This window comes from Zingiber officinale, chromosome 6B (genome assembly GCF_018446385.1).
Source record: "Zingiber officinale cultivar Zhangliang chromosome 6B, Zo_v1.1, whole genome shotgun sequence".
Lineage (NCBI taxonomy): Eukaryota > Viridiplantae > Streptophyta > Magnoliopsida > Zingiberales > Zingiberaceae > Zingiber > Zingiber officinale.
In genome coordinates, this window is record NC_055996.1 from 73355632 (window position 1) to 73370203 (window position 14572).

A 14572-nucleotide genomic window follows, 5' to 3' on the forward strand; every position below is an offset into this window, starting at 1 on the left:
AAATTATAAACATAAACTCTTAAGATGCTTAGAAAATTTCAGTCCCACTGAAGTCAAACTTACCATGGAGCGGAAGTGGAAACATTTTACCTAGCGCAGAGGAAGCTCGTCCGAGCTTGTTAAGGCACAGAAGGAGTAATAGTTCGACAAGATGAAGGAAACTACGAAGCAGAAGGGGCACATGAGCAAAAGAGGGACAAATTTGTTCATGCCTTGGTGGAAAGTTCCTGAAAGAGCCCCTGTTTCTGCTCAAGCCCTGGGGTTTTGTAACTAGAGCCACCAAGCTTAGCCCAAGGATAACCTGGGCTATGCCTTTGTAGTAATACCCAGGGGCTATGTGGTTGTCCCTCCATGGGTAACAAAAACCTCTCAGAAGTTTCTTGAACCTTCAGAGCATTGGCACCTTTGGCTGAAAATTCTGAGCTTTGAGGAACTTTACCTCTTGGGACAGTTTCTCGAACCCTAGAGTTAGCCGAAGTGGAAACTTGAATAAAACTCATACATAGATCTCGCCTGGTCCAGCAAGGATAGCCCCCGAAAAAGGAGGGATCCAAGATTATACTCTTAGCAGGGAAAGTTAGTAAGGAAGGAAAAGAACTGAGATGGGTGGCGAACAAAGAGAGGGTGGTAACCCTATTTAAAGGATCAACGGACCCAAGGAATCACTGTACTGAGGTTCACGGGATTACTGTACTCAGGTTCACAAGATAGTTGTACATAAAATCTGTAAGGTCATCTCAGTACCTGTGGCAAAGTCACGGGTGGGAAAAAAAAAATCAGACTTGTGTCTAGTCAGTCGTCTACACCTCCTTCGACTAGACTTGAAGGGAAGACTAGTGATATGGGTTAGGTTTCATGGGTCCCCGATAAGGAAGGGAAAGGAGATAACCAAACGGGGAAGACAGACCGATATCGGCCGGGATATGTTTCCAAGAAGGAAAGCCAATATCGGTCGGGATACACCTTTAAGGAGAAAGGCCAATATCGGTCGGGATATACCTCCAAAGAGGCAGACCCATATCGATCCGTATATACCTCCAAGAAGGAAGGCCGATATCGGCTGGGATACGCCTTTAAGGAGGAAGGCCAATATCAGCCGGGATATACCTCCAAAGAGGTAGACCCATATCGGTCTGCATATACCTCAAAGGAGGTAAGTCAATATCGGTCGGGATATAGTTCAGAGAAGGTATATAGACCAATATCGGCCGGGATATACCTCAAAGGAGGTAAGCCAATATCGATCGAGATATACTTTCAGGAAGGAATACCAATATCGGTCGGGATATGCCTCCAAGGAGGCAGACCTACATCGATCAGCATATACCTCAAAGGAGGTAGGCTAATATCGGCCGGGATATACCTCAAAGGAGGTAGGCCAATATCGATCGAGACATACTTTCAGGAAGGAAGACTAATATCGGCCGGGATGTGCCTCTAAGGTGTTGGTGCGGGAAGCATCCGACGATCGAACCCAAGTTTTGATAATGGAAAAGGGTTCAAAGTTAAGTCTTGTTGTTATCTAACATGTTGAATGAGTGTTTCAGGAAAGTCCTAACTGCGGTTAGGCAGGTGAAAACCCTAGGGGGCGGTAACCCTAGGTGGAGAAAAGTCCTAGCTACGGTTAGGCAAAGGGAAAACCATAGGGGGCGGTAACCCTAGGTCATAGGGGGTGGTAACCCTATGCGGAAAGTCTTGGCAGGTCGATGGCTTCAGACAAAAGTCCTAGGGGGTGGTAACCCTAGGTGGAAAGTCATGGTATCGCGAACCAGGTGAAAGTAGACCCGACCCCGGGCCGGGTCTGGCCCGGACCCGGGCCCGCCGGACCGGCCGGGTCCGCCAGAGCCCGGCCCCCGGTCGCCGGGCCGTTCGATCCCGCCCGGGCCGCCGGCTGCTCGACCGTTGCCCGGGCCACTGAACCGCGCAAGTTGCCGCCGGCCCAGCTCACCGGTTAGGCCGGCCGGTTAACCACTAGTTTAGTCCACCAGTTTAAGTTTTTTTTTCGTTTCTTAAACGTTGGAATTATCGGTTAACCGGCAGATTATGATCGTTGGTAGCCATTAGGGGAGGGGGTTGTTTTTTGGTTTGTTTTTCAACGGTTAGGATCATTTGATCATTTTTTTATCAATGACTATGATTTAGTGTCAGTTACTATCAAAACTCTATAAATAGAGAACTCATTTCATATTTTCACACACATCTTCTCTACTCTTATTCTCAATTCCGAATCTCTATGCTTTCGTTTCAATTTTTTCAATTACAATGGAAGGAGGCCGAGGTGCATCATCTCGAGCTCGGAAGGGAAAGCAAATAATGAATCCGGAGGAGGAACTCAACATTCAATCCACCGATGATGAGATCGAGCATCTTCTGACACCCACAACATAAGAAAGTACTTATACAAATTCTAAGGATCAGTAAGCTCCTCCTTTAAAATCTTCTATTTTTACTAAACATTTTGAGAAGGTCACTCTTCCGTCGGGAGAAATGCGTGCAAAACGTAAGCACTGCAATTCTTCCTACAAATTCCAAGCCGGCGGCGACTATGGGTCATTGAAACGACATGTAGAAACGAAGCACCCGACGGAATATGGACTCGGCCGTTCTCAAACACAATTATCAAGATTTTCTTCAACTAGCGGTAGTACCGATTCCGGTTTATTTTTATATTCGGATAATAAATTAAGAGAATCATTAGCTAAATTTGTTTCCGTAGAATATCTTTCTTTTAGTTTTGGATCTAAATGCACATTTGAAGATTTTTGTAAAGAATCTCTTAATCCATGTGCTAAACGTGTTCCTAGGACTACACTTACTCGTACAATTAAAAAATTAGTAAAACAAGGAAAAAAAATTATTTGATGAATTTAGTAAATTAGATAATAAAGTTTCTTTATGTTCCGATATTTGGAGTGATCATTGGCAAACTCATTCGTATATGGGTGTGACTTGACATTGGATCGATAACTCTTGGAACCTCCAAAAAAGATTATTAGCTTATAGAGTTTTTGATGAATCACATAATGCTCATAATATCACACAATTATTATGTTTAATTTTAGAAGAATATGGTTTAACTCATAAAATATTTTCAATATCATTAGATAATGCTAGTTCTAATACCGCTTGTATAGATGATCTAAAATTTGTTTGTCAACCTATTATTGGAGGTTTATTTTTTCATATTCGTTGTGTATGCCATGTTTTAAATTTATGTGTTCAAGATGGTTTAAAAATTTTAGAAAGTTATATTAAACCAATTAGAATTGTAATTTCTTATTTATGGTCTCATCCATCTATAATGAAACAATGGGGTAGGTTTTGTAAAATTAATGGAATGAGACCTAAAAAATTTCCACGTGATGTACCAACACGTTGGAATTCAACATACCAATTATTACAAGATTCATTTCAATATAAAGAATTATTATGTTCATTTTTTGCACAAAACACTAATACTAATATATATTTATTTTCACAACAATGGAATATTTGTAGTAGTATTTGTGAAATTTTAAAAGTATTTAATGATGCAACCGAACAACTTTCCAGTGTTTATTATCCCACTGCTCAATTAGTTTTAGAAAATTTTTCTAATATAGTATTAGTTTTAAATGAACATATTAATAATGAATCTTTATCTCCTTGCATCTTAGCTATGAAAACTAAATGGAAAAAATATTTTTATTTAATTCCTGAAATTTATTTAATTGCATTTGCTTTAGATCCTAGATTTAAATTAGAAGTTTTACAAGAAATGTTAACTTTATATTATGACGCTTTAATTCCAATTAAAGATTCTTCTTCCCCTGATCCAGTTAATATTATATATAATGTTAAAATTTATTTATATGATATTTATAATCAATATTATGTAAAATATGGAACACAAATTAATATTTCTGAAATTCAACAAACTACTAGTAGTAATTTAAAACTTACAAAAGCACAACTCTTATTAAAAGAACAGACAAAACGTCCACGAGGATCCTCAAGTTCCACACAGGAACTTGAGAATTATTTTACGACTTCTTTTGATTTTAATGAAGCAGATAGCGAAAACTTCGATATCTTAAAGTGGTGGTCACAGAAGGCTCAAAGTTTTCCCGTTCTCTCCGTGATCGCAAAAGAAATTTTAGCTTGTCCAGTGTCAACTGTTGCTGTGGAGCAGACGTTCAGTGCCGACGGCAACATATTAGATGAACGACGATAAACTTTGTCTCCCGACTCATTGGAAGCCCAAGCATTACTGGACGATTAGACCAGAGCGGAGAAAAGAATCCAAGGAATGCAACTTTCAGATGACGAAGTTGAAGATTTTGATACTGAAGGAACAAATACGATAGGAACAAGAAATGGAAGTGAATGAAAATGTAAAAGGATAAAAATGTAAAAGAACTACGTGGGCTTTGATTCCCCTAAAGGGATACGTAGGCAACTTAAATAAGTGCAAGCCCTTTTTTCAATAAATTTTAATTTCTAATTTTTAATGTTTAATGTTTAATTTTTAATTTTTAATTTTTTTTAACATATTAATCTTGAACCGTGACAAACCGTGAACCGAACCGTGAACCGGCGGTTCTGAACCGTGAACCGTAACCGTCTTGGGCGGTTAAGGTTAAGGGTCGACCTGCCTGGAACCGTCGAACCGGTGGTTCCGAACCGTCGAACCGTCGGTTCCGAACCGTGGTCAGGTCTAGGTGAAAGACTGGACTAGCCGGGAAGCGGATGTCCAGCAGAAAGTCCGGAAGCGTCGAGTGCTGAGCAAAAGTCCAGTCGATCTGGAGGATCGCACTGGCAGCAGGTAAATCTCCTGAGTGGAGTAGGTGAGGGCGCGTTCCCCGTAGAGGGAACAGTAGACGTCAGGTCGACCTAGGATTTTCGGACGGAAATCCGAAGTCAGACTCGGACAGTCCGGAGACTGTCATTACTCTGTTATCATATTTTCTGTTGTATTGTACTAACTTTGGTGTTGCAGGATATTGTTTGGGACTAACATGTCTTACAGGTACAAAATAATGAAGTTTTCCTTCGGATGAACAGTGTCTGAGGCGCCTTAATGGAGCTTGGAGGCGCCTCGGGTGCAAAGTAGGAGCTGGCTGCGAAGCACCCATGGAGGCGCCTTGAAGGAGGTATAAGGCGCCTTGGAAGGCGCCTTGAATAGGGCATAAGGCGCCTTGAAGAGATGAACTTCGACCAGTTCAAGTTTGATCCATGCGGGAGACTCGGCAGCATGGAGGCACCTTCTAGGGGTGTCAAAAATGAACCCGACCCGACGACCCAACCCGAGTCGACCCGAAAAAAATCAGGTTCGGGTTGGGCATTTTCGGGTTCGGGTCGGGTTCGGGTTGGAGGGTTGAAGAGTAAAAAAATTTCGGGTTGGGTCGGGTTGGGTTCGGGTTGACCCGGGTTGACCCGGGTTGGCTTAAATATAGGGTTTTGTGGGTTAAATCAAATTTTATTTTAAAAATTTAGATGTTTTTATGTATATTAATATCATATTTGTATGATAATGATGGAGTATTGAGATAAAAGTGAAAAATTATAGAGAAAATAGCCAAAAAAAGTCGTTTTGAATCGGATTTTCGGGTTATATGGGTCGGGTTCGGGTTGATCGGGTTGGTCGGGTTCGGGTTCGGGTTGAGGTGTTTTGGGTTGAACTCGAGTTCGGGTCGGGTTCGGGTTGGGTTAAAAAAAAAAAAAAAACTAAACCCGACCCAACCCGACCCGACCCACCCGAATTGACACCCCTAGCACCTTCGGAGGCTTCCAAGGCGCCTTGAACACCCTTTATAAGGGGGTTTCGAGCAGCACCTTCATTCATCAATTTCCAAGTGATTCCCTTGCTACGTGCTGCTCCAAACGACGTTTCAAAGTGCTGCTACTCGTGACCGACGACCCGGAGCTCCGAATCTTCATTTCTTAATTGTCGTCGGTATAATTAATTATTGTCAATTATTGTACTTTAGTTTGTAATTATTTCGAACTTATAGTTGTTGCCCACCGAAAGTGATCAAGGATCACGAGCCTTCGAGTAGGAGTCGCCTTAGGCTCCGAACGAAGTAAATCCTTCGTGTCTGTGTTTTCTCTATTTCATTTCCGCTGCTTTAATTACTCGAAGATTGTTTTACGATTCCGATAATCGAACGAAATAGCCGCAAGCGCTATTCACTCCCCCCCCCCTCTAGCGCTTCTCGATCCAACAATTGGTATCAGAGCGGGGTAGCGTTGATCTGGTGCAATCACGTAATTTTGTGGTTTTTTCGGAGTCAACTGAAATTAGTATTCTTGCTATATTCCAGTTTTGTTATTATCGTATCGATTTCACTCGAAGTTGGTACAACACCACTCGAGTTAGTTTTGTTATATACTTTACTCCCGCACTACTAATCCAAGACATAGTCTTGGGACATATTTTCCTTTTTCTTTGCATATTCTATTAATGGCCCATCAAGAAGGCTTTAGCACTTCTCGCCCCCCGCTCTTCTCCGGCGAAGACTTTGCCTATTGGAAGAACCGGATGATCTATCATCTCAAGACACAAGTCGAGATGTGGATCATCATCCAGACCGGTCTTGAGCTACCACTTGACGGCGCTGGAGAACTCGTTTCATGCACTAACTGGGATACCAGCATAAGAAAGAAGGTCGAAGCTGATGCTAAAGCAACCTGTATGCTGCAATGTGGGTTGACAAAAGAAGAACTGAATAGGGTTGGACCATTTTCAAGTGCGAAGGAGCTGTGGAACCAACTAATCAAGCTGCACGAGGGCACGTCAGACGCTAAAGTAAGTAAGCGTGATTTAATTTTAAATAAATTGTATAATATTAAAATGCAGGAAGGTGAGACGGCGAACCAGCTTCACGCACGCATCCGGGACCTACTCAACGGGCTTCATGCGATCGACCAAAAGGTGGAAAACCGCGATGTAATAAGGTACGCGCTAAGAGCTTTTCCGAGGAACACTTTGTGGGCATCTATGATTGATGCCTACAAAGTTTCCAAAGATTTATCTTCAATAAAACTAGATGAATTGTTTTCTGAATTAGAATTGCATGAGCAGACTAATACTACTCCGGCCAAGAAAGGTGTTGCATCATTTGCAGGTACAAGCAAGACGAAGAAAGTGTTAAAGGCAACATGGTCCGAGTCATCAGACGAATCTGAATCCGATGAAGAAGAACAAGCAAGCCTCCTGGCTCTACCAGTACTAGCACATGTTGTTGAAACCGAGTTCGAGTTCGAGTCCGATTCAGAAATCGAGAGTGAATCAGACACCGAGTCTGAGCGAAGCCACGGATCCGTATCCATTTCTGAAGGACCCAAAACCACTGTAAGTGCTCTAATTTCTAGTATTAGCTTAGATGATTCAGAAAATTTAATTCCTTACTTATTAAAGAAGTTGGCTAAATCCAACGTCCGGGTCAAGTCTCTCCAAAAGGAGGTAACAACCCTTAAGGAAATGACTAACTCGAGTTCGTTAACTGAGCAAGTTCAAATTGGAAATTCAACACAAGTCCAACAACTTGAGGAAGAAAATTCCAATTTGAAAACTTAAGTTAAAGAACTCAAGGACACGTTGGAACGGTTTTCTTTAGGTTCCAAGAATCTTGACTTAATTCTTGGGACACAAAGAGTCGTTTATAATAAAACTGGGCTAGGATACAAAACCAAAAAGAAATTTAAATCTTATTTATCCTTAATAAACAAACCAAATAGTAAGGTAATCCAAGCATGGGTCCCCAAGTCCAAATTGGTCAATCAAGTTGGACTTGATCAATACTGAGTCCCGAAGGATCAAATACACTACCTCGATAGGCCATATCGAGGCTATGATTCAGGGGGAGTTAACAGAAAAACCATTAAAATTAAAATTCAAAATTCAAAATTTGAAATTAAATAAAAAATTCAAAATTCAAAATTAAATTAAAAATTCAAACTTAAATTAAAATTTAAAATTCAAAATTCAAAATTTGAAATTAAATTCAAAATTCAAAATTAAATTAAAAATTCGAAATTAAATTATAAATTCAAAAATCAAAAATCAAAATCAAATTAAAAATCAAAATTCAAAATCAAATTAAAAAATTTGAAATTAAAATATAAATTCAAAATTCAAAAATCAAAATCAAATTAAAAATTCGAAATTAAATTATAAATTCAAAATTCAGAATTCAAAATCAAATTAATAATTTGAATTCAAATCAAAATATAGATGGAGGATCCAGAATAGCTGGCATCCCCAACTGAACTACCTGACAGGGTAACTGAACTTAATCTACCCGAAATGGGTAAAACAAGAGTAGATTACCCGACAGGGTAATTAAGGTTAGATTAAAACGGGCTAAGTTTAACTTGACCCACAGTACTGGTGAAATTTTTGGATGATAGTACGTTAGGGAAGCTTGGGCATCGCATGTCTAGGAAGATATGACTTCGACATGGTGCATTTGGCCAAGTGGAACTGACCGAAGCTACCCTTAAATGGATCCTAACTAGTTAGACCAAGGTTTAGTATTAAGTTCAACGGGTAGGACTATTTGGAAAACCTCGAAGGTATAGTTACTTTAATGAGTTCCTTGTGACTCACCATAGCCTAGAAGTTTATCCAAAGAATGCTTACTTGTTGAACCCAAAGCTAAACCTGAATCTAACACAAAGTTAAACCTTACCCTAAAATTTAACCATAATTCATCTCACAACAATTATAGAGTTCCCTTATTAAAAATTTACATCGGGTGAGATGACTAAGAAATTAAAAATCAAAATCTTTTAAAACTTAATTTCAAAATTATTTTAAAATCTAATTTCAAAATTATTTCAAAACTTAATTTCAAAATTATTTTAAAATCTAATTTCAAAATTATTTCAAAACTTAATTTCAAAATTATTTTAAAAAATCTTTAAAAAAAATCTTTAAAACTTAATTTCAAAATTCCTTTAAAAATCTTTTCAAAATTATTTTAAAAATATTTAAAACTTAATTTCAAAATTACTTTAAAAATCTTTTCAAAATTCTTTTCAAAATCTTTAAAACTTAATTTCAAAATTTCTTTAAAAATCTTTTCAAAAATATTTAAAACTTAATTTCAAAATTACTTTAAAAATATTTTCAAAATTATATTAAAAAATATTTAAAACTTAATTTCAAAATTCCTTTAAAAATCTTTTCAAAATTATTTTAAAAAATATTTAAAACTTCATTTCAAAATTCCTTTAAAAATCTTTTCAAAATCATTTCAAAATCTTAAAACTTCATTTCAAAATTTATTTGAAAAATCTTTTCAAAATCATTTAAAAATCTTAAAACTTCACTTCATAATTTATTTGAAAAATCTTTTCAAAATCATTTCAAAATCTTTTAACTTCATTTCAAAATTGTTTTCAAAATCATTTCAAAATTCTTTTGAAAACTTCATTTCAAAATTCTTTTGAAAACTTCATTTCAAAATTATTTGAAAAATCTTTTAAGAAATCATTTAAAAAATTATTTAAAAAATCATTTGAATTATCCCCTGAAAAATTAATTTCAAAACCCTTTTCAGATGTTATTAAATTATTTGAAATTCTAAACTCAGTTAATTTTTAAATCTTCAAAATAATGGTCACTTATTTGGAAATCTAACTGATATTTTCAATATTGTAAATTAAAGTAAACTCCATCTCACACTCACTCATAAGCAAACATACTTGTTAATCTAGAATGAGTGAGATGGAAAATTAGGAAAATAATTTTTAACCTCTCATGCTTGAACTCCTGAACTCAAAAATTTATTAAGGCATTAATTAAGGGGGAGTGATTTTGAGTCAGTTTTAAAATTAGTTTTTCTTTAAAAATTTTGACTTGACCTCAAAATTAAAAATTATTTTTTGGCATATCTTCGAAAATTCAAGTTATTTGTAACTTAGCTTTAAAATTAAAATTATTTATGACCTGACTTTTAAATTATAACTCCTCTAGAAGCTAAATATTTTCAAAGCTAAGTACTTAATTAAGTTTTCTCTAACTAAACTTAGTTAAATTATTTTCTAAACTTAGCTACTTGGCAAGATATTTTCTCAACCCAATGATTTTTAAGTTGAAAACATAGCTAAGTATTTTCAAATTTAGCTAAATATTTTTTTCTTTTTCAAAAAACATTTAGCTAAGTAATTTTTAAAGTGTTAAAAAAAAAATTAGCTAAGTGTCTCTCAAAGCAATTGTTTTCAAATGCTAAGTTCTGCTGAAAATGCTAAGTATTTTCCAAAGCATTCTCAAAATTTCATCAAATCAGTTTTTTTTTTAAAAACTAAATCTTTTTAAGGTTAAATACTTAACAAAACTATTATCTTCATAAGTTTAGCTAAGTCCTTGATAAAAGTATTTTAAAAAGTAAAAATCTTAGCTAAACTAAGTCTTGATCAATTTTTTTAGCTAAACTCCCTCTTTAAAAACTAAAATTTAAAGTGTTTTGATATCACAAAAAATTGCTAAGTTTCTGTTTAAAGACAAAATAACTTTATCTCAGCTAAAAGTATCTCTCAAACTAAAGGAAGAATTTTGCTTTCAAAATTATGATAACATTTTTTTTCACCTAGCTAAAAGTCTTACAAGAAAAACTAAGTGTTTATCAAAAGTATGCTTAACCCTCTATTTTCTCTTTAAAAGATAAGATAAAAAATTATCTTTGAAAGTTAAGCTAAGGCCTAGATTTTCTTCAGTCTCTTGGGTATTTTGATATGGCAAAGGGGGAGTGAGTGGAGTCAAGCTAAGTTTCTTTTAAAATAAATTTTATGGTTAAACTCTTTGAAAAGTTAAAGCAAATCCAATTTTTTTAGACTTTAAACTTTTCATCAACTTATACGTCTAAGATTGAGCATGCTTGTACTTTAGGGCTCTGATACCTTATCAAAACAATTTAGATAACTTAACATCTAGTTAACTTGACTCATGCTTGGACTTAAGGACCAACCAATTTGATTAAATAAACTAAATTAAACAGTAAGTTTCTCCCTCTTCGTCCTAAAAATTAACAAGTTCTTACTCCTAATTTTTCAACAATAAGTATTGTTAAGCTAAGTGTTTTTTTTAACTTAAGCTATATTTTCAAAATTCAATGTTTGCAAAAGACTAAGCTAAGTAGTTCATATAAAAAAACCTTCAAACTTTTGCAAACTTAGCCAACCTTTCAAATCTAACTCTTTATAAATTCTTACTAAGCTAATTTTTTTTACCTTAAAGTATTAATAATCATAGTTTTGCAAAATTCTTACTCATTGCCTTTGATCCGGCGGTTAGAACAGGGGACCCCCATTCTGAGGGGGCAATGCCACGCGGGAGTCAAAAGGCCAGGTGGCCGATCGGAGAAGGAGGGGTCGACCTCCCGGTCGGCCTACCGGTGAATAGCCGATGGTAAAAGTCGCCCCGACAGAAGTCAGGGTTCCAACGCTCAATTGAACAGTAGCAAAGAGCCGAGCGGAAGGCCTAAGAGAAGGTGACATACTGCTAAACAGTCCCTACATAGCACCCTACCGAAAATATCCCCAGCATATCGATGCCAACGTCAGGCTGGACGGGATGTGAGTGTCGTCCGGCCAGTGCTTAAGATGAGGGCTGGCCGGACGGACTCCCCGCCCAGCCGGCTTGCCGGACGCCCTAGCCTGTGATCGGTATAGAGGGATAAGAACATCTTATGACAGCTGTCAAGTCCTATGGCTAGGCCATACTCCAAGTCTGACAACGAGGTGTTCTGTTGTCCCATCGAAGACATGCTTGGACTGTAGCAGTATGGCGTCAGGTAAGCTTTCTGACGGACACATACCGAGGTATAGGATGCGGACACGTATGCGCCTCGGTGGACATGCAGGAGCTCTTTCACCGCTCTATATAAAGAGCCTCATACTTCGCCGGAGGTACGCGTGGGACAACTTTGGAGCCACTGTTTTCACTACTAGCTTACCTGACTTGAGCGTCGGAGGGTCGCCGCCGGGAACCCCTTCCCGGCCCGACTTCTGTGCAGGTTTGCCGGAGGTTTGTGCAACCAGTCGAAGATCCACGTCAGCAGCCGGGGAGCGCCACGTGCCCAGCGTCCATTGATTCAGCATTCGGACAGGATCAATTTGGCGCCATCTGTGGGAACGCTCCTGCATCCGAATGGAAACAATGGACGAGGCTGGACGACAACACACGGTGACGCTTTCAAAGGAGGAACTCGACGCTCTGATCGAGTTGAGGGCCGCCAAGCTTGTGGAGCAAAAATAGAAAGCAACACCCGAGCGGCCGGAGCAGCAAGCAACGTCAGGATCTGGTGGCCGAGCGGAAGCACCACAGGCCACCGTCGCATTTCATCGGGCTATATTCCGCACCCCCGAAGCCGCAGCAGTTCATAGAAATCGGGGATCTTCTTCGGATGAAATGCCTAGACGAGAGGACAGAAAAGGAAAAACCCCCCGCGTGGACTCATCTCCCGAGCGGATTAATCGCCAATTTTCAGAGGCTATTCTACGAGACCCTCTACCCAGGAACTACGTGCCTCCGACGATCGGCGAATACAATGGAACCACCGATCCGGATGATCATTTGGGCAAGTTTGATAACACGACAACCCTGCATCAATACACAGATGGGGTGAAGTGTCGGGTTTTCCTCACCACCCTATCTGGATCGGCTCAACGTTGGTTTCGGAGGTTGCCGGACGGATCCATCGCAAGCTTCAAGGACTTCCGGACGGCCTTCCTCCACCACTTCGCAAGCAGCCGGCGCTATCAAAAAACAAGCGTTAGTCTGTTCGCCATCAAACAAGAAGCCCGTGAATCGCTTCGAGCTTACATCCAGCGGTTCAACAAAGTGGCCATGGATATTCCAACGGCCACCTCGGAGACCATGATGAATGCCTTCACACAAGGCCTCGTGGATGGGGATTTCTTTCGATCACTCATTCAGAAGCCGCCCCGAGACTATGATCACATGCTACACCGGGCCAACGAATACATCAACGTGGAGGAAGCGCAAGCGGCCCGGAAAAAAGAAACTCCAGCCGAGCGGGCTCCTCCTGCCGAACGGAAGTCGCACGTTGCTCATCAGCCACCCAGAGGACCCCGGGCCGAAGCAATTCGAGCTCATCCAAGACCTCATGTCCAAGAAGTAGCAGCCGAGCGGCCTAGGACAAAGAAGAGATGGACCCCAATGTTCTGCTCCTTCCACCGGACGGACACACACAACACCAAGGATTGCCGCAGTCTTCCTCTAATTGCCCACCCCGTTCCTAGAGGCGTCGGTCGTCGGTCGCCATCAGCCAACAGGCGGCAAAGGCCTCGTGAAGCCGATCGAACGGTAGCCGACAGGCGGCAACAACCGACTCCCGAGCGGCATCGCTCTCCGAGGCGGGAGAATCTCCAAATGTCTAGGGAACGCCCCCGACCTTCCGCCCGAGAAGAAGAAAATAGAAGCAATACTCCCCGAGGCGAAATCAACATCATAGCTGGTGGGCCGACCAGAGGAGACTCCAACCGGGCAAGAAAGGCGAGCGTCCGGCAGCTGGCGAGTGGACCCGAAATCAGTTTCGGGCCGGGGGACTTGGAAGGAGTTGAAGTGCCCCACGATGACGCTCTGCTCATCAAAGCGGTGATAGCCAATTATACTATTCACCGCATTTTTATTGGCACAGGGAGCTCGGTCAATATCATATTCAAGAAAGCATTCGATCAACTGCAAATTGATCGAGCCGAGCTGCTGCCCATGACAACCCCCCCTTTACGGGTTTACGGGCAATGAAGTTCAGCCGGTTGGACAGATTCGTCTGGCCATATCGCTGGGAGAAGAGCCGCTCAGGAGGACGCGGACAGCAAACTTCGTGGTGGTCGACTCTCCCTCGTCATATAATGTCATCTTGGGACGACCGGCGCTCAGCGAGTTCCGAGCAGCCGTCTCCACCTTCCACCAGAAGATCAAGTTCCCCGTCGAAGACAAAGTCGGAGAAGTACGAGGAGATCAACTGGTAGCTCGACGATGCTATGCTGAAATGGTTCGAGCAGAAGCAAATTCCGCTCGGAAGTCACCACGGATCGAGGTGAATGCTATAACTGAAAAGCCTCCCTCTTTAGTTTACGAAGAAAAAGAGGAAGTGCAGATACACCCGACCCGATTGGAGGCCACGACATTCATCGCGTCCGATTTGAAGGCGAATCAGAAAGAGGAGGTGATCCAATGTCTCCGAGGAAACCATGATGTCTTCGTCTGGTCGACACATGAACTACCCGGAATTTCACCAAGTATAGCACAGCATGAGCTCCACGTCCGACCGGACGCTCGGCCCGTGAAGCAAAGAAAAAGGGACTTCAGCGCCGAGCAGAATGTCATTATCCGGGCGGAAGTTGAGAAGCTTCTGGAGGCCGGCCATATACGCGAGGTGCAGTTCCCGAGCTGGTTGGCTAACGTAGTATTAGTCTCCAAGTCGGGCAACAAGTGGAGAGTATGCATAGATTTTCGGGATCTCAACAAAGCTTGCCCGAAAGACTTTTATCCTCTGCCCCGGATAGATCAGCTAGTGGACTCTACGGTCGGCTGCGAATTAATATGTATGCTCGACGCTTA